The 22719-nt window shown below is 46.5% G+C and overlaps 1 long non-coding RNA gene across 1 annotated transcript; it reads right to left on the bottom strand.

Annotated features, from left to right (window-relative positions):
* Positions 1–7884: 7884 nt before the first annotated feature.
* Positions 7885–22632, bottom strand: LOC115833608. The gene is made up of 2 exons (XR_004028992.1): positions 22341–22632; positions 7885–8308 (listed from the first exon to the last, which is right to left on the bottom strand). It is a non-coding gene; the product is annotated as an uncharacterized LOC115833608 (long non-coding RNA).
* Positions 22633–22719: the final 87 nt, after the last annotated feature.

Raw genomic sequence — 22719 nt, 5'->3', positions numbered from 1 at the left:
ATCAGCAATAGTAAGTAAACTGTTCTCCTGGGTTCTGTGAGCTGTTCTAGCAAATGGTCAAACCTGAGGAGGGAGTTGTTGGGACCTCCAATTTATAGCCAGTTGGTCGGTTGCATAGGTGATGCTTGGCCTTGCATCTGGGGTCTGACATGAGGGCGGTCCTGTGTGACTGAGCCCTTAACTTGTGGAGTCTGGTGCTCACTCTACTTAGGGCTTCTCTGCCTTTGTAGTGTCCTGTCTAGAAGGCCTTTCCTTCCTCTTTTCTGCTCAGAAAACTTTTCTTCCACTTCCCTTCTTCTAAGCCATCCCTTACATCTACTCCTTTCCAGCCGACCAAGAGCAGAACCACAGCTGGCTCCACTGCCACCATGCTGTCCCACACTGTCTCCTCAAGATGTATTCAGATGTCCGGCCCTCCCCCCAGTCTAGGAGCCCTTTGAGGAAAGGGATGCTGGCCTAGTCAACTCTTTCCCAGCACCAGGTACAGTGTCTGGCATGTTCCATCTTTTTCATGGACTCTCCCCAGGTGGCCTGACCTTCCCTCCTCTGAACTGCTGCATTTCCCGTCTGCATCATGTTTGCCCTAATCAGACATCGCCTTATTTCATCATCCTTTAAAAAATGCTTATTTCTCTGGCAGATTTCATTGGAATCAGAATTTTCATTCATTTAGTAGCTGTTGGACTTGTGTCCACCTTTCTGTGGCACTCAGGTCTCACTTAAGAGCTGGCCGTCTGAGCTATGGTTTGCCGTCAGTGAGATGGAGACAGAGGCAGCGCTAGGCAGTCATGTTTTGTTCCACCTGACCCTGGGCACCCCTCCCCCTCCCAGGCTACTGGCAGGGATGGGCACCAGCCTGGGAGAGACAGCTCATCCATAGGCTGGCCCAGCAGAAACTCTGGGCTCAGACAAAACTGCTCAATTGAGGACAAACTGGGCAAAATAGAATCTTACTTTGGGAGTTTTTAGAAATATGGTTGGGGTAGCATTGGGGAATAATAAGAATTGTAGCCAGGCATGGTGGTGCATGCCTGTAGACCGCCAGCTACTCTGGAGGCTGAGTCAGGAGGATATTTTGAGCCCTAGAGCTTGAGGCTGCAGTGAGCTATGAATGCACCACTGCACTCCAGTCTGAGTGACAGATCAAGACCCTGTCTCAAAAGAAAAATGTGCACATTTGAGGTACATAAAAAATTTTTTGTTATATAAAAAAAAATTATCGCCGGGCACAGTGGCTCACGCCTGTAATCCAGCACTTTGGGAGGCTGAGGCGGGCAGATCACGAGGTCAGGAGATTGAGACTATCCTGGCTAACGTGGTGAAACCCTGTCTCTACTAAAAATACAAAAAATTAGCCGGGCGTGGTGACGGGCACCTGTAGTCTCAGCTACTCCGGAGGCTGAGGCAGGAGAATGGCGTGAACCCGGGAGGCAGAGCTTGCAGTGAGCTGAGATCGCACCACTGCACTCCAACCTGGGTGACAGACCAAAAAAAAAAAAAATATTATCTCTGGGCGACAGACTGAGACTCTGTCTCAAAAAAAAAAAAATTATCTAAGCATAAAAATGTGAAATTATGTAAATATGCTAAAATAGGAACCTGGAGGTGCTTGGAATCCAGACTTTGGGAGCCCAGCAGTGCAAGGATCTCTAGTCTTGGCTTCTTTTTTTTTTGAGATAGAGTCTTGCTCTGTTGCCCAGGCTGGTGTGCAGTGGCCCAATCTCGGCTCACTGCAACCTCCACCTCCTGGGTTCAAGCAGTTCTCCCTGCCTCAGCCTCCTGAGTAACTGAGATTACAGGCATGCATCACCATCCCCAGCTAATTTTTATATTTTTTAGTAGAGACGGGGTTTTGCCATGTTGGCCAGGCTGGTCTTGAACTCCTGACCTCAGGTGGTCCGCCCACCTCAGCCTCCCAAAGTGCTGGAATTACAGGCGTGAGCCACTGTGCCCAGCCTAGTCTTGGCTTCTTGTCAACTCCCTGATTATGTCCAACACTCACCCCTATTACAGAGCTGGTGTGGGGGAGTTTCTGTCCTGGTGACTTAACAGTGAAATTAAAGTGTAATTAAAGTGCTTAGAACTGTACCTGACCACAGCTGGTGCCCAATAAATAGCAGCTGCCATCATTCTCACCATCCGTATGTTATTGTTATTGACTCTTTGATGGCAACCATGGCTTATCTCCCTTTATCTCCCTATGCCCCACAGCTGGGCAGAGGAATGGTTAAGAGGCTTTGAGCCTCACAGTGCTGGCTTAAAACCATAACTTGTCGTTTTGGATGTGTGGCCTTGGGCACTTGGGCAGGTCACCTACGTTCTTCGAGCCCTGTATTCTTATCTGTCAGATGATGATTTTAAAAACTATGCTTCCATGGATTGCTGGGCTAAATCATATAAGACTGTAAAATGCCCAACCCAGGATTTGGCATCAAGTAAGCAAATTGTAAATGGTAGCTGCTGTTCTGCCTGTGACTCGTCTTGTGCTTTACTTTTTATTTATTTATTTTTAAGATGGAGTTTCGGTCTTACTGCCCAGGCAGGAGTGCAATGGTGCGATCTCGGCTCACCATAACCTCCACCTCCCGGGTTCAAGTGATTCTCCTGCCTCAGCCTCCTGAGTAGCTGGGATTACAGGCATGTGCCACCACGCCCGGCTAATTTTTTTTTTTTTTTTTTTTTTTGGTAGACACGGGTTTCTCCATGTTGGTCAGGCTGGTCTTCAACTCCCGACCTCAGGTGATCCGCCTGCCTTGGCCTCCCAAAGTGTTGGGATTACAGGCATGAGCCACCACGCCCGGCCTAGTCTTGTGCTTTAGACTCAAATATTTGTTGGCCCACTGAAGTCACCACACAGAGAAAGACGCTTTTCATTCTCAGTAAGGAACTTCGGGAGATAACTGGGGCAGGCAGCTAAAGAACAGGTGTCTTTTGTCCGGCATCAGCAAACTCATCGAAACCGACGGGCAGCTCACTTTGCTTAGAACCCCCACAGCACGCACACAGGGCTGCTTCCCAGTCACACTGCTCCTGGGAGGGGGGTGCTGCTGTTCTGCAGTTAGCGCTGTTCTTTACTTCCTATTACTGAACTGCCAGCGTTCGTTTGTGTTCAGTTAGATAGATGACCAATTCTTGTTCATTCAGATTTTCTTTTGCTCACTAATGTGTTTAATGTTCACTAACTTACCAAATGTGATTTATTAGTGACTTTTTCTTTGAAGATGGAGTGGAGGAATCCTTGCGTCTTCTGCAACATTCCACTGCCGTTATGGAACTGTGCCACTATGGAACCGTGCCGCTATGGAAGTGCATCAGCGGGGGATGGGGAGAGGCTAGGGCAGTACACGTGAATGGAGAGGTAGCCCCACCAGTATATTTTCTGAAATATAGTCTCGCAGAGGGCAGTCTTGGGAAATTACTGCTCTCACGCACTCTTCTTGACCCTATCCCTCCAGCACCTCCCTGCTATCCAAAGGTTGGGATTTTTAAAAAGAAAATTAAATTATAAAAAAATCCAGGCGGGGCGCGGTGGCTCACGCCTGTAATCCCAGCACTTTGGGAGGCCAAGGTGGGAAGATCACAAGGTCAGGAGATCGAGACCATCCTGGCTAACATGGTGAAACCCTGTCTCTACTAAAAATACAAAAAGAAATTAGCCTGCCATGCTGGCAGGCGCCTGTAGTCCCAGCTACTCGGGAGGCTGAGGCAGGAGAATGGCGTGAACCCGGGAGGCAGAGGTTGCAGTGAGTCGAGATCGCGCCACTGCACTCCAGCCTGGGTGACAGAGCGAGACTCCGTCTCAATAAAAAAAAAAAAAAGTGAATTTTCCACCATCTTGTAAGGGTGACAAGCCCCCTACCACATCTGAATGAACATTCATGCATGGGCTTGAGGGCTTGGGAAAAAGACAGGGCTTGGCCGCACAGTGCAGGTAGGCCCAGTGATCCTATGAGAGGGGCCAGGAGGTGGTAGGTCCCCTGTGGGCAGGAGGTCAAGTATGTGGTATTATACTTGATGAACCAGGGGATTGGGCACCAAGAACAACGATATTTAATTGTAAAATCTCCATCCTCTGAGGATATGTTTTTAGGTCTGGGTGACTAGACTGGGAAACAAGGGAGGGAAAGATGGTCCTGTGCTTCCTCTGCCTGTTGCCTTTGTGGATGCGTGGGCCGCCAGCTTCAGTCCTGCTTTTCTTTCTGATGGCCCTTGTTATTTATGCATAAATATTTAACTACACATTTAAATGTCTTACTGCATGGCTAGAATTAGTTATATATATTCTTTAATATAAGAAAAATAAGAGCAGCTCCGAGGCCAGGCACAGTGGCTCACGCCTGTAATCCCAGCATTTTGGGAGGTCAAGGCAGGTGGATCATCTGAGGTCAGGAGTTCGAGACCAGCCTGGCCAACATAGCGAGAGCAGCTCCAGCGGCAGCAGGAGTGGCAGCGGCCAGGCAGCGCAGCTTCGCGAAGGCTGTAGGCACACCGTGGCCGGCAGCCCCCTCCACCGAAGGGGCTGCCAAGGAAGAGCCCAAGAGGAGATCAGCGCAGTTGTCAGCTAAACCTCCTGCAAAAGTGGAAGTGAAGCCGAAAAAGGCAGCAGCGAAGGATAAATCTTCAGACACAAAAGTGCAAAAAAAGGGAAAAGGGGAGCAAAGGGAAAACATGCCAAAGTGGCTAACCAAAAAACTAAAGAAGATTTACCTGCAGAAAATGGGGGAAACGAAAACTGAGGAGAGTCCAGCCTCTGATGAAGCAGGAGATAAAGAAGCCAAGTCTGATGAATACCATAAACCATGTCTTATCAGTGGTCCCTGTCTCCCTTCTTTACAATCCAGAGGAATTTTTTTTTTTTTTTTTTGAGACAGAGTCTCACTCTGTCACCCAGGCTGGAGTGCAGTGGCACAATCTCGGCTCACTGCAAGCTCCGCCTCTCGGGTTCATGCCATTCTCCTGCCTCAGCCTCCCGAGTAGCTGGGACTACAGGTGCCCACCACCACGTCCAGCTAATTTTTTGTATTTTTAGTAGAGACAGTGTTTCACCAAGTTAGCCAGGATGGTCTCGATCTCCTGACCTCGTGATCCGCCCACCTCGGCCTCCCAAAGTGCTGAGATTACAGGCATGAGCCACTGCACCCAGCCTCCAGAGGAATATTTTTATCAACTATTTTGTAAATGCAAGTTTTTTAGTAGCTCTAGAAACATTTTTGAGAAGGAGGGAATCCCACCTCATCCCATTTTTTAAGTGTAAATGCTTTTTTTAAGAGATGAAATCATTTGCTGGTTGTTTATTTTTTGGTACAACCAGAAAATTGTGTAGGATATTGAATTATGGGAGGCTTTGACTGTCTCGGGTGTCAGCATAACGTTCTATAAATGGGGGGTTAGTTTTTATATCCTGTAATAAAAAGCATATTAAATGGCAATATGGAGTCAGTCCTGCGTTTAATGTCTTGAACATTTTAAATTACTTCCATCCCCATGTTGTTTTTTAGTAGAATTGTTTCCTAAAGAAAACCACTCCTTGATCATGGCTCACCCTGTCGGAATTGTGTGCACTCTGTAACATCTTTGGTTGTGGTAGTCCTGTTTTCCTAATAACTTTGTTACTGTGATGTGAAATACTAAAAATTTGAATATGTAGTGTACATGCTATTCAGTTGTGAACCGTGGGCCATACATAACAGCTGATCAACATGTGAAGATACTGGTACTTAATAGTCTCTTAAGGAAAATTTGTTTCCAAATTTTAAGCTGGAAAGTCATTGGGATAACTTTTAAAAAGGATTACAGTACGTGGCTTTTTAGATTTTTGTTACTTATGTTTTTTTTTTTTTTTTTTTTTTTTTTTTTTTTTTTTTTTTTTTGAGATGAAGTCTCACTCTGTGGCCAAAGCTGGAGTGCAGTGGCACGATCTTGGCTTACTGCAAGCTCTGCCTCCCAGGTTCACGCCATTCTCCTGCCTTAGCCTCCCAAGTAGCTGGGACTACAGGCACCCTCCACTATGCCCGGCTAATTTTTTGTATTTTTAGTAGACAGGGTTTCACTGTGTTAGCCGGGATGGTCTCGATCTCCTGACCTCATGATCTGCCCACCTCGGCCTCCCAAAGTCGTGGGATTACAGGCATGAGCCACGAAACCTGGCTGATTTTTGTTACCTATGTTAAGAATTGTGTACAAATTGAAATGTCAGTACTGACCCTCAACCAATAAAATCTCAATTATGAAAGAAAGAAAAAAAAGAAAAATAAGTAATTTTACAGGAGGCCTGAGGTGGGCTAGGGTCACTCTGTGTTCTCCTCCTAGGGCAGGGCCTCACTCTATTCCCCTCTCGGCAGCCCACTCTCCGGTTGGGATCTTCTCTGTTGGGGATTCAACATCCCTGGGATAAGAATAACAATGCCAAGGTTTTGACTCTTGAAAGGAGCAATTAAGTTTCTCACCCCCTCCTCATTTTAGATGGGAACCTTGAGGGCCCGGTCATTTACCCCGCATCCCTGTTGAACATCTCATCCTCACTAAAGACTCCTTGTCGTGCAGCCTCATGGCTTTTTTTTTTTTTTTTTAAGATGGAGTTTCACTCTTGTTGCCCAGGCTAGATTGCAATGGCGCGATCTTGGCTCACCATAACCTCTGCCTCCTGAGTTCAAGCAATTCTCCTGCCTCAGCCTCCCAAGTAGCTGAGATCACAGGCCTGCGCCACCGTGCCCGGCTAATTTTGTATTTTTAGTAGCAACGGGGTTTCTTTTTTTTTTGAGACAGAGTCTCGCTCTGCAGCTGAGGCTGGAGTGCAGTGGCACGATCTCGGCTCACGGCAAGCTCCGCCTCCCAGGTTCACGCCATTCTCCTGCCTCGGCCTCCTTAGTAGCTGGGACTACAGGTGCCCACCACTATGCCCAGCTAACTTTTTGTATTTTTAGTAAAGATGGGGTTTCACCGTGTTAGCCAGATGGTCTCGATCTCCTGACCTCGTGATCTACCCACCTCGGCCTCCCAAAGTGCTTGGATTACAGGCGTGAGCCACCGTGCCTGGCAGTAGCGACAGGGCTTCACCGTGTTGGTCAGGCTGGTCTCAAACTCCCAACCTCAAGTGATCCACCCGCCTCGGCCTCCCAAAGTGCTGGGATTACACGTGTGAGCCATCCCGCCTGGCCTTTCTAGTTGAAATTCTGTGAGGTTTGTAAAAAAGGAATAGAGTGGGGGCCCAAAAACCAGTAAGATGAGAAAGTACTGTTTCCTCAGTTTTAGGATCCATGAAATAAATAAATAAGAGAAATTAGTGTTTCCTGCCACTTTAGAGGAAGGACTCACATATCCTACCTTCCATCAGCCTTGAAGGAGATGAGTGCCCTCTCTCCAACACCTGGTGGCCTTCCCTACCCCTTCCCCAAAGCCTCCAAGAAGGCACCTGGCCTGGCCTGATGCCCACTATCAGCAGGAGCAGGCACCAAAACCTTTCCCCTTCCTATCCCTCCCCACCTCCGGAAAGGGCTGGGGGACAGCAGATGTGTCCTTGTTCCATCCATTTCAGCATTGGCTGGGGAGCTAATTTCACTGGAGCCAGGATAAGCATTAGGGTAAGTACCTATTTTTCCTGTCTTGGGCAGTTTCCTCACTGAAAAATGAGGGCAGAGTTCTAAGCTCTCCTCTAATTCTAAAATTCTAATTTAAAAATTGCCAGACTAGTGGTGGCGCATGCCTGTAATCCCAGCTACTCAGGAGGCTTAGGCAGGAGAATCGCTTGAACCCGGGAGGCGGAGGTTGCAGTGAGCTGAGATCGCGCCATTGTACTCCAGCCTGGCAACAAGAGGGAAACTCCGTCTCAAAAAAAAAAAAAAAAATCACCAGACTAATATTTACCTGGAGTGTTATGCGCATCTGTGAGAAGAGACCACCAAACAGGCTTTGTTTTAATCACCTGGAGTCAGCAAAAGGAGATGGGGCGGGGCAGTTTTATAGGATTTGGGTAGGTAGTGGAAAAATTACAGTTAAAGTGGGTTTTCTCTTGTGGGCAGGGGTGGGGGTAACAAGGTGCTTGGTGAGGAGCTCCTGAGACTCATTGTCCAGAAGGAATGTCACAAGATCAATTGATCAGTTAGGGTGGAGCAGGAACAAATCACAATGGTGGAATGTCATCAGTCAAGGCAGGAACTGGCTATTTCATTTTTATGGTTCTTCAGTTGCTTCAAGCCATCTGGATGTATATGTGTAGGTCACAGGGTTATGATGGCTTAGCTTGGGCTCAGGGGCCTGACATTGAGAATTCTTTTTTATCTTCCTCTGATGCTCTTCTATAAGAATGAATCTGTTTTGGAAGAAAACGCAATTAAGATTATCCATCACAACAACCACTATCTCCAAATCTGTATTCATTCCTTTTAATTCATTATAAGTCTCATCTACCAAATGAGATAACTTTTTTGAAGACAGGAATTGTATGCTGTTTAACAGTGCTTTGTTTCTTCTATAGTTCAGTCATCCTTGATATTTTGCGGGGGACTGGTTCTAGGATACTGCCCCCACACACCAGAATCTGTGGATGCTCAAGCCCTTACATATAACGGTGCAGTATTTGAATATAACCAACACACATCCCCCCGCTACCCAATTAACTTTTTTACTTTTTTTTTTCCCCCAAGACAGAGTCTTGCTCTGTCTCCCAGGCTGGAGTACAGTGGTGCGATCTCGGCTCACTGCAAGCCCTGCCTCCTGGGTTCATGCCATTCTCCTGCCTCAGCCTCCTGAGTAGCTGGGATTACAGGCGCCCGCCACCACACCCAGCTAGTTTTTTTTTTTTTTTTTTGTATTTTTAGTAGAGATGGGTTTTCACCGTGTTAGCGGGTGGACCTCGTGATCTGCACACCTTGGCCTCCCAAAGTGCTGGGATTACAGGCGTGAGCCACCGCGCCCGGCCAATTTTTGTATTTTTAGTAGAGACAGGGTTTCACCATGTTGGCCAGGCTGGTCTCGAACACCTGACCTCAAGTCATCTGCCCACCTTGGCCTCCCAAAGTATTAGGATTACAGGCATGAGCCACTGCACCCAGCCTCAGACTAAACTATTATAAAAGAGAAAGCAGAGAGAGTAAGAGCACCTCATATGGAATCACCTACATTTCAGAAGCTGGAAAGAAAGAAAGAGTGATCTACTTGATGATATGAAGCATGATCAATCAGTATCAATACTAGCTTTAGGGTGAAGGTATAGCCAAATTGGAAACTATGGACAAATTTCAGAAACTATGCACCAAAACTTACAAACCTCAAATCCTAGTTCTCTTCCTTTCTCTTTGGCCACTACCCTCAGTTTCTTTTTTTGTTTTTGAGATGGAGTCTTGCTCTGTCGCCCAGGCTGGAGTGCAGTGGCGTGATCTCGGCTCACTGCAACCTCCACCTCCCAGGTTCAAGCAATTCTCCTGCCTCAACCTCCCGAGTAGCTGGGATTACACCGTGCCTAGCTAATTTTTGTGTTTTTAGTAGAGACGGGGTTTCACCATCTTGGCCAGGCAGGTCTCGAACTCCTGACCTCAGGGGATCCACCCGCCTCAGCCTCCCAAGGTGCTGGGATTATAGGTGTGAGCCACCATGTCTGGCAAGTTTCTTTTTACTTAATTTGTATTTATTTATTTATTTATTTGAGACAGGGTCTTGCTCTGTTGCCCTGGCTAGAGTGTAGTGGCGTGATCATGGGTCACTGCAGCCTGAACCTCCTAGGCTCAAGCAATCCTCCCACCTTAGCTTCCTGAGTAGCTGGGACTACGGGCTCTCACTACTACACCTGGATAAATGTTGTATTTTTAGTACAGACAGGGTTTCATCATGTTGACCAGGCTGGTCTCGAACTCCTGGCCTCAGGTGATGTGCCTGCCTCGGCCTGTCAAAGTGCTGGGATTACAGGTGTGAGCCACTAGGCCCAGCCTCAGTTTCTTTTATGGACTCACCTCTACAGATTGGCTCAAATGTCATTATTCTTAGGCTTCTCTCCTGTTTACAGGTGTCCTGGACCATCCAGTCCAGTCACTCTCTTGATATTTGCCAGCCAATGTGCTCATGTTTCCCAAACCAGCATCTCTTGTCTAGACCCATCCTCTAATTAGCTGTTTCTCAAGCAACCTTTTGACTGTTGTTTTTTTTTTTACTTCCCTGGTACCAGGGATAAAAGTCCCCTGAATTCAAACATGAATATTCACCTCACCCAGTCCTCTGGGAGGTCCACCAGTCCCTGTTTTGGGAAGAATTAAGCTGAGCTCTAGCTAAGAAAAAAAAACTCCATTTGGGGATCTAAAAATTTTGCAGCTTGGAAGTTCAAAAAAAAATGTGCAGCTTTGCACAGTGAGTCAGGGTGACCAAGTTCTCCTAGTTTGCCAAAAAAGAGTCTCCCAGTTTTAGTACTAAAAGTCCTAAATCCCAGGAAACCTCTCAGTTCCAGGCAAACCAGGTAGTTTGGTCAACCCGACAGGAAGGTGTCCTTTATGAGGTATGGCAAGAGTGAAGGCTTGGCAAAGGGTGGCTGTGCCCATCAAACACAGACAGTTTATGAATACTTGGGTGGGTGGGGCATATGCTTTATTCTCTAGGGCCCTCAGGGCCTTCGCAGAGGTCTGTAAGAGCTGGTGGGGACAATGGGACAGTGAAATTTGGGTAGAAGTCTAATGTGACCTCATTTAAAATCACAGGCTGGAGAGGCCCATGGACTTTATGTATCTATTTACGTAGCCAAGATCACATCAGATTCAAATTTTATCTAGTGCTTTTTGTATCTATGACTGTCAAACATTGTCGCAGTTTAACAGCTACATAACACTCCATCAAAAGGATATTATATGAAGCGCAGTGGCTCACACCTGTAATCCCTGCATTTTTGGGAGGCCAAGGCAGATGAATCACTTGAGGTCAGGTGTTTGAGATCAGCCTGGCCAACATAACAAGACCCCATCTCTACTAAAAATACAAAAATGAGCCACATGTGGTGGCACATGCCTATAGTCCCAGCTCTGGGACTCTGTCTCAAAAAAAAAAAAAAAAAAAAAAAAACCTAGAGGAGGATTTTCAGAGTGTTCCAGAAATGTTCCTATTATAAATACATCTTTGTGCTAAAAGTTTTTTTTCCCTATATGTAAGATTTACTTCAGGCTAGATGCAGTGGCTCATGCCTGTAATCCCAGCATTTTGGGAGGCCAAGGCAGAAGGATTGCTTGAGGCCAATAGTTCGAAACTAGTCTGGTCAACATAGGGAGACCCCGTCTCTACAAAAAATGTTTAAAAAAACTTAGCCACACATGGTGGCACGCCCCTGTCGTTCCAGCTACTTGGGAGGCTGAGGAGGGAAGATCACTTCAGCCTAACTGTTCAAGGTTGCAATTAGCTATGGTTGCACCACTGTACCTCAGCCTGGGTGACAGAGCAATACCCTGTCTCTTAAAAAATAAAAATTACATTTTTTTCTGTAGTAATTTGGAAGTACCATTACGTGCCAGAGACAGTGCTAAGCACTTTACATGCATTATTTCCTTTAAATATCATCATAAATAACACTCTGGAGTAGGTAATATTCTCCCCAGGTAGAAACTGGTGCTTAGAGATTATGTAATTTTCCCAAGGCCACATAGTGCGTGATGGAGCCAAGATTTGAAATCAGCACCACCACATACTTTCAAAATATGTCGATGGTGAATTTTGGTTTGTTTACAGCTGTGTCATCTTTTGCCTGGCTTTGCTCTACTGAGCCACCACTGAGCCTTGTATATGTCTCTATTTTTGGTTATGTGCACGGCCCCAGTGACCACGCAGTTCTCTCTTTAGCACCTCTCCCACTGTGTTGAAATTGCTTGTTTACACTTCCACTCCACCTACAAGTGGAGGGTAGAACTGCATTTATTCATCCTTTTCCAACACATCTAGCAAGATATAGTAGAGACTCAAGAGAAATTTTTTTTTTGAGACGGAGTCTCCCTCTGTCGCCCAGGCTGGAGTGCAGTGGTGTGATCTCGGCTCACTGCAAGCTCCACCTCCTGGGTTCATGCCATTCTCCTGCCTCAGCCTCCTGAGTAGCTGGGACTACAGGCGCCCCCACTACGCCCACCTAATTTTTTCTATTTTTAGTAGAGACGGGGTTTCACCATGTTAGCCAGGATGGTCTTGATCTCCTGACCTTGTCATCTGCCCGCCTCGGCTTCCCAAAGTGCTGGGATTACAGACATGAGCTACCATGCCTGGCCGAGAAATTTGTTAATGTATAAAAGGAGAACTCCAGGCCGGGCGCGGTGGCTCACACCTGTCATCTCAGCACTTTGGGAGGCTGAGTGGGTGGATCACGAGGTCAGGAGTTGGAGACCAGCCTGGCCAACATGGTGAAATCCTGTCTCTATTAAAAATACAAAAAATTGGCCAGGTGCAATGGCTCACACCTGTAATCCCAGCACTCTGGGAGGCCAAGGTGGGCAGATCACAAGGTCAGGAGATCGAGACCATCCTGGCTAACACAGTGAAACTCCCGTCTCTACTAAAAAATACAAAAAATTAACCGGGCGGCTGGGCATGGTGGCTCACGCTTGTAATCCCAGCACTTTGGGAGGCCGAGCCAGGCGGATCACAAGGTGAGGAGATCGAGACCACGGTGAAACCCCGTCTCTACTAAAAGTACAAAAAAATTAGCCGGGCGTGGTGGCGGGCCCCTGTAGTCCCAGCTACTCTGAGAGGCTGAGGCAGAAGAATGGTGTGAATCCGGGAGGCAGAGCTTGCAGGGAGCCGAGATTGCGCCACTGCACTCCAGCCTGGGTGAGAGAGCGAGACTCCATCTCAAAAAAAAAAAAAAAAAAAAATTAACTGGGCATAGTGGCGGGTGCCTGTAGTCCCAGCTACTCGGGAGGCTGAGGTAGGACAATGGCGTGAACCCGGGAGGTGGAGCTTGCAGTGAGCTGAGATCACACCACTGTACTCCAGCACTCTAGCCTGGGTGACAGAGCGAGACTCCATCTCAAAAAAAAAAAAAAAATACAAAAAATAAGCTAGGCATAGCAGTGGGCACCTGTAATCCCAGCAACTTGAGAGGCTGAGGAAGGAGAATCCCTTGAACCTAGAAGGTGGAGGTTGCAGTGAGCCGAGATCTTGCCACTGCCCTCCAGCCCGGGCAACAGAGTGAGACTCTGTGTCAAAAATAATAATAATAAAAATAAATAAATAAATGGAGAACTCCACTGGTTAAGAGCGAAGGGAAGGATTACTTCTGGATTGAGGAGACTGGAACTGCTGGACAGGTCACTTGACCTGTAGAGTTTCCTGCATTTTGGATTTTGCTGATTGTATAACCCCATGGTGAGGTTTAACATGTTCCTCTGGAACAGGAATTAAAAGAAATTAAAGAATGTGTAAGCAGAAACTCAGTTGTATGTAAGAAAACCCAATTCCCCCTGAGAAAAAGAAGGAGCTGAAGTTCTTTAAAAATTAACTGCCACCGGGCGCGGTGGCTCATGCTTGTAATCCCAGCACTTTGGGAGGCCGAGGCGGGCGGATCATGAGGTCAGGAGATCGAGACCACAGTGAAACCCCATCTCTACTAAAAATACAAAAAAAAATTAGCTGGGCGTGGTGGCGGGCACCTGTAGTCCCAGCTACTCGGAGAGGCTGAGGCAGGAGAATGGCGTGAACCCGGGAGGTGGAGCTTGCAGTGAGCTGAGATTGCGCCACTGCACTCCAGCCTGGGCGACAGAGCGAGACTCCGTCTCAAAAAAAAAAAAAAAAAAAAAAAATTAACTGCCTGTTTTTCTGTGGCTAGTGAGCCTTATCTCTCCTCCTTTCCGAGGCATTGTGAAGACCCTGTTTCCCTAGCTGTGCAGCTGCAGGGTCACTAGACAGATAAACTCAAGTCGTAAAAAATGTTTTTCCTTGAAAAGTAAAAAAGATGTAATATATGTCTCAATTAATTGAATAACTGTCTTTGTTTCTCACTTCTGTAATAGGCTTCCCCCTGCACAGATCTCCTCCCACCCCACGAAATGCTTAAAAGGTAACTTAACTCTTTGTTCAGGGCTCAGTCCTTTGGATGTTAATCCACCTGGGCCAGTGCACCTAAATAATAAAGATCCTCTTCAATCCCATCAGTCTCTCTGATTCCTTATCAATCCTGCTAACCCTCCAACCTTATTTCCTGTAAATTAGACTTATAGGCCTAATCAAATTCAGGTTTAACCTTTTGGCAAGAACACTTTACAGATGGTACTGTGTACTCTTATTAGATCACTTCAGAAGAGGCATGATGTTTGGTTTGTGATTACTTTATAAAAACAGTGTAATAAGTACTCACTAAAGGAAATTTAGAAAATAATAAGCTTAAGGCTGGGCATGGTGCCTCATGCTTGTAATCCTAGCACTTTGGGAGGCTGAGGTGGGTGGATCACCTGAGCTCAGGAGTTCCAGATCATCCTGGACAACACGGGGAAACCCCGTCTCTACTAAAAATACAAAAATTAGCCAGGCGTGGTGGCCCATGCATGTAGTGCCAGCTATTTGGGAGGCTAAGGCAGAAGGATCACTTGAACCCTGGAGGTGGAGGTTGCGGAGTGAGCCAAGATCATACCACTACACTCCAGCCTAGGTGACAGAGGAAGACTCTGTCTCAATAAAAAGAAAATAAGGCCAGGCACGGGGGCTCATGCTTGTAATCCCAGCACTTCGGGAGGCCAAGGCCAGCAGATCATGAGGTCAGGATTTTGAGACTAGCCTGGCCAACATGGTGAAACCCCATCTCTACTAAAAATACAAAAACTAACTGGGCATGGTGGCAGGCACCTGTAATCCCAGCTACTCAGGAGGCTGAGGCAGGAGAATTGCTTGAACCTGGGAGGCGCAGGTTGCAGTGAGCCAAAATCGTGCCACTGCACTCCAGCTTGGGTGACAGAGCTAGACTCTGTCTCAAAATAATAATAAGCTTAAAAAAATAAAAACTTTAGAAAATACATCTCCCCAGTTCCCATCCCTACCTGTCCATCCACAAAACAAGGCATGCCTGAGAGTAATTCATTTATTATACTAATATAACAAGTGTTTATTAAGTATCTACTACTATATTCAAGTACTATTCTAGGAGATAGAAATATAGCAGCTTACAAAATAAAGCCTGCACTCACATTCTAGTGTGGTAGATAGTTGATGCAGAATTAAAGAATACATGGGAATAAGTGTATTAAAGAGAAAAAATAAGCAGGGTAAGGGGAAATAGGTAGTGTAATATGTATAGGGGGTAGATGTACATAGGGGGAGTCAGGAAAGGTTTCACTGAGGTGAGACTAGAGGACAGCTTAATAATGTAAAGAAACACACTATGCAACAATTAGGGGAAGAGCATTCCAGGAAAGAGGGAGCAGAGAAGGCAAATCCTGAGCAGGACCATTCCTGTGTATGCAGGATGTCGGATAGGTCATGGTGCTAAAATGTAATAATCCAGGGGGATATTGTAGGGGAAGATCATCAGAGAGGTAGCTGGTAACTTCTGGTAGGAACCTGCAAGCTATTTTAAATCTTTAGCTTTATTCTGGTCTTTTAAATTTTCTTTTTTGAGACAGAGTCTCACTCTGTCACCCAGGCTGGAGTGCAGTGGCACAATCTCAGTTCTCTGTAACCTCCACCTCCTGGGTTCAAGTGATTCTCCTGCCTCAGTCTCCCGAGTAGCTGGGACTAAAGGCATGCACCACCATGCCTCGGCCTCCCAAAGTACTGGGATTACAGGAGTGAGCCACTATGCCTAGCCATCTTTTAAATTTTTAATGTTAATTAATTTTTGTAGAGACAGGATCTCACTATGTTGCCCACGCTGGTCTTGAACGCCTCGCCTCAAGCAATCTTCCTGCTTCAGCTTCCCAAAGTGCTGGGATTACAGGTGTGAGCTACTATACCCAGTGAAACTTTTTTGGGGGGGAGATGGAGTCTCACTCACACTGCTGATCAGGCTGGAGTGCAGTGGTGCAGTCTTGGCTCACTGCAACCTCTGCCTCTCGGATTGAAGTGATTCTTGTGCCTCAGCCTTCCAAGTAGCTGGGACTACAGGTGCATGCTGCCACGCCTGGCTAATTTTTTTGTATTTTTGGTAGGGAAGGGGTTGCACCATGTTGCCCAGGCTGGTCTTGAAGTCCTGACCTCAAGTGATCCACCTGCCTCAGCTGGGATTACAGGTATGAGCCACTACACTTAGCCCTACATGTGAACTTTTGAAACGGATTTTTTGGGTAAAGTCCAGGCAGGACATCAAAGAACAAGTAACCTGGTAGTGCAACAAGAATGTGGTTCTTTTCATTAAATATTTAACTTTTTAGAAAACCAGGTGTGGTGGCTCATGCTGTAATCCCAGCACTTTGGGAGTCCGAGGCAGGTGGATCACCTGAGGTCTGGAGTTTGAGACCAGCCTAGCCAATATGGGGACACCCCGCCTCTGCTAAAACTACAAAAATTAACCAGGCATGGTGGCACACACCTGTAGTCCTGGCTACTCGGGAGGCTGAGGCAGGAGAATTGCTTGAACCCAGGAGGCGGAGGTTGCAGTGAGCTGAGATTGTGCCACTGTACTCCAGCCTGGGTTATAGAGTGAGACTCTATCCCCAAGAAAGAAAAGAAAAAAAAAGAGAAGGATCACAAGAAAAGCTTGGGGACAGTAACCTTATTGTGAAGGATTTATAATACTACTCTTGTAATCATGGTGTTTCTGACGTAGCACAGGGCAGTGAAAAGAAAAACACTGAACTAAGTCAGGCGGCTGGGTTTCTACTACCAGTTGTGTATATAAGCAGAGCCACCTTGGGCTAACCACTCTACCTGAACCTCAGTTTCCTTCTCTGTCATTCACCCTGCCAGTCTCCTTGGGCTATTTCAAGAATAAAATTAAATGCAACTTGGGAAAATGCTTCACAACCTGAGATGACTTGTACCAATGTGGATATTATTACTGGGACCAAATGTGACTTTATTTTTTTATTTTTATTTTTTTTAATTCTTTTTGAGACGGAGTCTCGCTCTGTCGCCCAGGCTGGAGTGCAGTGGCGCAATCTCGGCTCACTGCAAGCTCCGCCTCTCGGTTTCACGCCATTCGCCTGCCTCAGCCTCTCCGAGTAGCTGGGACTACAGGCGCCCGCCACCACGCCTGGCTAATTTTTTTGTATTTTTAGTAGAGACGGGGTTTCACTGTGGTCTCGATCTCCTGACCTTGTGATCCGTCCACCTCGGCCTCCCAAAGTGCTGGGATTACAAGCGTGAGCCACCGTGCCCGGCCTACACACAGAATTTTCTTTACAATTAACGTTTTGAAACTTGCTTAAATCTTCAAAACAATAATTTTTTTTAACTTTTTAATGTAGGTGAAAATGTACATTCTTATGCCTCCTTTCAATTCTTTTACCAAAGGTATATTTTACTTTTCTTATACACATTGTATATAAACTTTTTTTTTCAATAGTTTTACATTCAGGAGGCCTAGTTACTTTTAAATTATACAACATTTTTTGCATAAAATTTTTTATAACATTTTTCTCTTTCGTGACTTTCGCAGACAATTCTTCGATATGCCTCAACTTTCTGACTTATTACAAATATTTATTTCTTTTTTTTTTTTTTTTTTTTTTTTTGAGACGGAGTCTCGCTCTGTCGCCCAGGCTGGAGTGCAGTGGCGCAATCTCCGCTCACTGCAAGCTCCGCCTCCCGGGTTCACGCCATTCTCCTGCCTCAGCCTCTCCGAGTAGCTGGGACTACAGGCGCTCGCCACCACGCCCGGCTAATTTTTTTGTATTTTTAGTAGAGACAGGGTTTCACCGTGGTCTCGATCTCCTGACCTCGTGATCCGCCTGCCTCGGCCTCCCAAAGTGCTGGGATTACAAGCGTGAGCCACCGCGCCCGGCAAATATTTATTTCTTTAAACAACCAGTTAATTTGTTTCAGGACAAGAATTTACCATATAATACTCTTTTTATATAAATTCCGCCCCCCTTTTTTTTCCGAAGATGATAAACATTCTTTTCCAAAGTGAACCTTTTTTATGTCTGTGGACTAGACTGTCTAAGGCCACAAGAATAGAAGTTACTATAATACATGTTACACTATTAACTTTAAGCAAACTTTAGTTGAAAACCTTTAAAAAAAATTTAAAAAAAATGCACGTTGTACACATGTACCCTAAAACTTAAAGTATAATAATAATAAAAAAAGAAAACCTTGTAAGTTTGAGATTTTAATTATCCTTTGCTATTAATAAGACCTTGTTTTGTCTAAATTAGAATTGGTATAGATGGCTTTTTTTTCTTAACTTTGTGTATCTCTCTCTCTCTCTTTGACTTTGTTTCTCTCTTTGACTTTCCTTTTGCCTCTGTCTCTTCCTCTCTCTCTCTCTGCCTCTCTCTTTCTCTCTCTCTCTATCCTTGACTCTCTGTCTCTTTCCTTTCTCTCTCTCTGCTGGTCTTTCCTTGCCTCTGCCAGCCACTTACATTGCTGTTCTCTCAACCACTATGTGTTGGGGGCAGGGGGTCTAAAACCAGCTCTAATCAAGTGTCTATGTAAGGGAACTGGTCTGCGTTCCTTGGCTTATAGGTTACCTTGTGCCATACCTTTGAAACAAGGGACCTGTCCAGGCTTCCTTCTAATGGCCAACATACCTCTAATGCTGGCCAGTCTATCTTACACAAAGTTTTAAGTTTTCCTGGTGTCATAGCACTCCATAGTCTCCCTTAGATTCTTTTTTGAAATTTGTCAACATAGTTCCTAGTGGGGTGGGCTTATTTGTGCCTGACCTATGCTTCTTCAAGACAAAACACCACGCTAACACCACACACACACCACAAAACAAAGAACGGGTAAAAAGGGCACACACACAGTTTTGCAGTTTGCATCAAACCAAAATCAAAACCAAAATCAGAGTATCCAGAAATCCAAGCCAGGTCAAAACCAAAACCAAAGTATCAACCAATCCAAGTCAAGTCAAAAACAAAAACCAAAGTGCCAGTACAGGCACACCATGAGTGATCAGGCCACGCTTCCACTCAAATGGAGTAGGCAAGTTCCCAAGACCAATCCTGTCAAGCAAGTCAAACCAAAACCAAAGTGCCGATAACGGCATGCCATGAGTGATCAGGCCACACTTCCACTCAAATGGAGTGGGCAAGTTCCCAAGACTGGTCCTGTCAAGCAATTCAAGTCAAAACCAAAACCAAAGTGCCGATAAAGGCACGCCATGAGTGATCAGGCCACGCTTCCACTCAAATGGAGTGGGCAAGTTTCAAAGACTAGTCTTACCAAGTTTTAGATGTCCAGACTCCAAGTGCCCGTTCCTTCCCAGTGTTCAGCCACTGCGTTGATCCTCCGTGGGGACCTGCCACACACTGCTTTGGCGAGGCGTCCCAATGGGGCGAATGCCTAACCGGGAGCGCTCTCAGGATCCGTGTTGCTCGGGCTGGTTGGAGTCCCCTGCAGGGATGTTCCACAGGGCAGGCTTAAGCTGCCTAAGGAGCTGCCTTGACCATCTGCCATTCACCTCGCTTCCCAGTCAGGGAACCAAGAAATGGAGCTGCAGACAAAACTCCTCAGACACCGAGTTAAAGAAGTAAGGGGTTTATTAGGCCAGGGGCAACGGCAAGACTCCGGTCTCAAGAGCCGAGCTCCCCGAGTGAGCAATTCCTGTTCCTTTTAAGGGCTCACAACTCTAAGGGGGTGCGCCTGAGAGGGTCGTGATCGATTGAGGAAGCAGGGGGTACGTGACTGGGGGCTGCATGCACCAGTAATTAGATCGGAATAAAACAGGAAAGGGATTTGCACAGTGCTTTTCTATACAATATCTGTAATCTATAGATAACATACCAATTACGTCAGGGGTTGATTTTTAACTACCAGGCCCAGGGAGTGGCACCCGGGGTGTCTGCTTGTGGATTTCATCTCTGCCTTTTAGTTTTTACTTTTTCTTTCTTTGGAGGCAGAAATTGGGCATAAGACAATATGAGGGGTGGTCTCCTCCCTTACACCATGTTAGCCAGGATGATCTCGATCCCCTGACCTCGTGATCCGCCTGCCTCGGCCCCCCAAAGTGCTGGGATTACAGGTGTGAGCCACCGCCCCCGGCCTCATTCATGATTTATTTTGCCATTTCAAGTGATGGAGCTGGTTTTAGAGCTAGAAGAAAACCAAAATGCCAGTTAATCTAAACTAGATTCCTGCCCCAGTGCAGAACCAATCAAGACAGGGTCCCTGTCTTTCAGGGACCACAGGATTTGTGTTGAAGAGGAGAGGAGTGGGAGAGGCAGAGTGGATGGAGAACAAGGAGTCATTTTCTATATTTTTAAAGTTCTTTGGTTAAGAAAATCAGCAATTACAATAGCCTAATCTTACTAGACATGTCTTTTCCTCCCTACTATGTAAGGTCAATTCTGTTCATTTGCATAGGAGATAATCATTTAGGAATCCCAAATTAATACCCTCTTCTGGTGACTTACCAGATTGGACACTCTAAGATTTTCTGCATAGTATTAAGGACATTTTGTACTTCTTCAACGCGAACAGCAGATAAATCTATCTCTTTCTGTTCCAATGAACTTTAACACATTAGAAAAACATATATCTTTTAAAAAGGTTTATAAAAATGACAACTTCATTTTATCATTTTAAAATAAGGTAAATTGGGCTGGGTGTGGTGGCTTACGCCTGTAATCACAGCACTTCAGGAGGCCGAGGCGGGCAGATGACCTGAGGTCGGGAGTTCAAGACCAGCCTGATCAATACGGAGAAACCTCGTTTCTACTAAAAATACAACAAAATGAGCCAGGCGTGGTGGTGCATGCCTGTAATCCCAGCTACTCAGGAGCTGAGGCAGGAGAATCACTTGAACCCACGAGTCAGAGGTTGCGGTGAGCCCAAATCATGCTATTACACTCCAGCCTGGGCAACAAGAGTGAAACTCTGCCTCAAAAAATAAATAAAATAAAATAAGGTACATTTAAGATTTGGAAGGTTTTAGAATAATACAAAATCCTTTATTTTTAAAGGTTCTAGAAGTTGCTTTTTGTAATTAGACAACAAAAATTCTGTATTTTTTCACATATTGCTTCCAACCCTTTGTGTCTTTTCCTTTCTCCAAGAAAGAGAAAGCTACAGGGGAGCGACTGACCGGGTAAGTGGTGAGCTTTCTTCAATGCTTCTGGCTATTTTCTTTCTCTTGCATAAAACCAAAATCAACAACGACCAAATCAACACCAATCAACGCCTCCCTGCCCCTAACCTTTCCCAGTGACCTGCTCTCATCTCAGGATCCCCCTCAAGCACATCCCTGCCCACAGCATCTGTTACTACTGACGTTCCTCTACTTCCCTCTTGCGCTTTCTCAATAGCGCAAATGGATCCAGTTCTTAAGTTCTCCCTCTCATAAAATCCTGTCTCCTCCCCTTCCCAGACATATTCCTGGCACTTCTTCCGCAAGGGCCCATCCTCTCATATATACCAGCCAGTGTTTATTTCTTTGTTTTTGAGACGGAGTGTCGCTCTGTCACCCAGGCTGGAGTGCAATGGCGCGATCTCGGCTCACTGCAACCTCCGCCTCCCGGGTTCAAGCGATTCTCCTGCTTCAGCTCCTGAGTAGCTGGCGCACGCCACCACGCCCGGCTAATTTTTGTATTTTTAGTAGAGACGGGGTTTCACCATGATGGTCAGGCTGGTCTGGAACTCCTGACCTCGTGATCCGTCCGCCCTGGCCTCCCAAAGTGCTGGGATTACAGGCTTAAGCCACCATCCCCGGCGACCAGCCGATGTTCTTATACACATGGTGTCCCCTTCAAGGCACATCCCAGTTCCTATCAGGAGGATTCCTCCTCGGACACACCGTGCCCCCTACCTGATCCTTAGTGCTTCCCTCGCGACCTACAAACTGTCCCCTTCCCCGGGGGGTTCACAACGCCTTATGCCTCTCAGGTTCCGCCCCCCGCCCCTCGCCTAAACAATACCCATCTGCCTGCTTCGGAAATTCACTTTCCCCCGCCCCTCCCCGGAGTATTAAGGACAAAATGTCCTTAATACTATGCAGAAAATCTTAGAGTGTCCCTTTCCCGGGGATCTTCTACCTTTACCCAGAGCAGAGGGTGCAGGCCTCCCGAGCCCAGGGGCCCAGTTATCTGAGAAACCCAACGGCCTGTCCCCCGTCCAGAAAGTCTCAGCGAGCTCACGCCGCGCAGTCACGGTTTTTTTTTTTTTTTTCCTACATTGCAGATGTGGCTCCCAATGTTGACGTTGGCCAGGACCTTTGCAAACAAGCCAGGCCAAAAAGGTTCAATATTTACACTGGCTGCTTTAATAAGGGCATTGATATTATCCTCCGTGAAGTTCACCTCATAGTAGTGCAGAATGAGGGCAGAGTAGATGCAGGCAAGCTGGGAGACGGAGGCCATTGCGCGGGCGAGTGTGGGGCTGGGGCTGCCGAACGCGGTGCTACTCGCCGGATGAAGTGAGGGTCTCACCCCAGCGCGGCCTTAGCTTCCCTCGGAAGGACCGAGCACCTTGGCAGCAGCCGAGGAAAGGGGTTCCACAGTTTTAATTTATCTGTAATTCCCACGCTTTACTGTTGCCACGGAAACCGCTGAGCAATAGCCTCTCAGAATAGGAAATCAAGACACAGTCAGAGGAAGGGCGGGACAGAAAGAGCCTAGCGTCTCTCGGGGCTCTGGATTGGCCACCCAGTCCTCCCCTGGTGACATAAAAAGAAAGAGA

This window comes from Nomascus leucogenys, unplaced genomic scaffold, assembly GCF_006542625.1.
Source record: "Nomascus leucogenys isolate Asia unplaced genomic scaffold, Asia_NLE_v1 Super-Scaffold_285, whole genome shotgun sequence".
NCBI classification, from domain to species: domain Eukaryota; kingdom Metazoa; phylum Chordata; class Mammalia; order Primates; family Hylobatidae; genus Nomascus; species Nomascus leucogenys.
The sequence above is the reverse complement of the archived record's forward strand: the minus strand, read 5'-3'. Positions and strand labels throughout refer to the sequence as shown.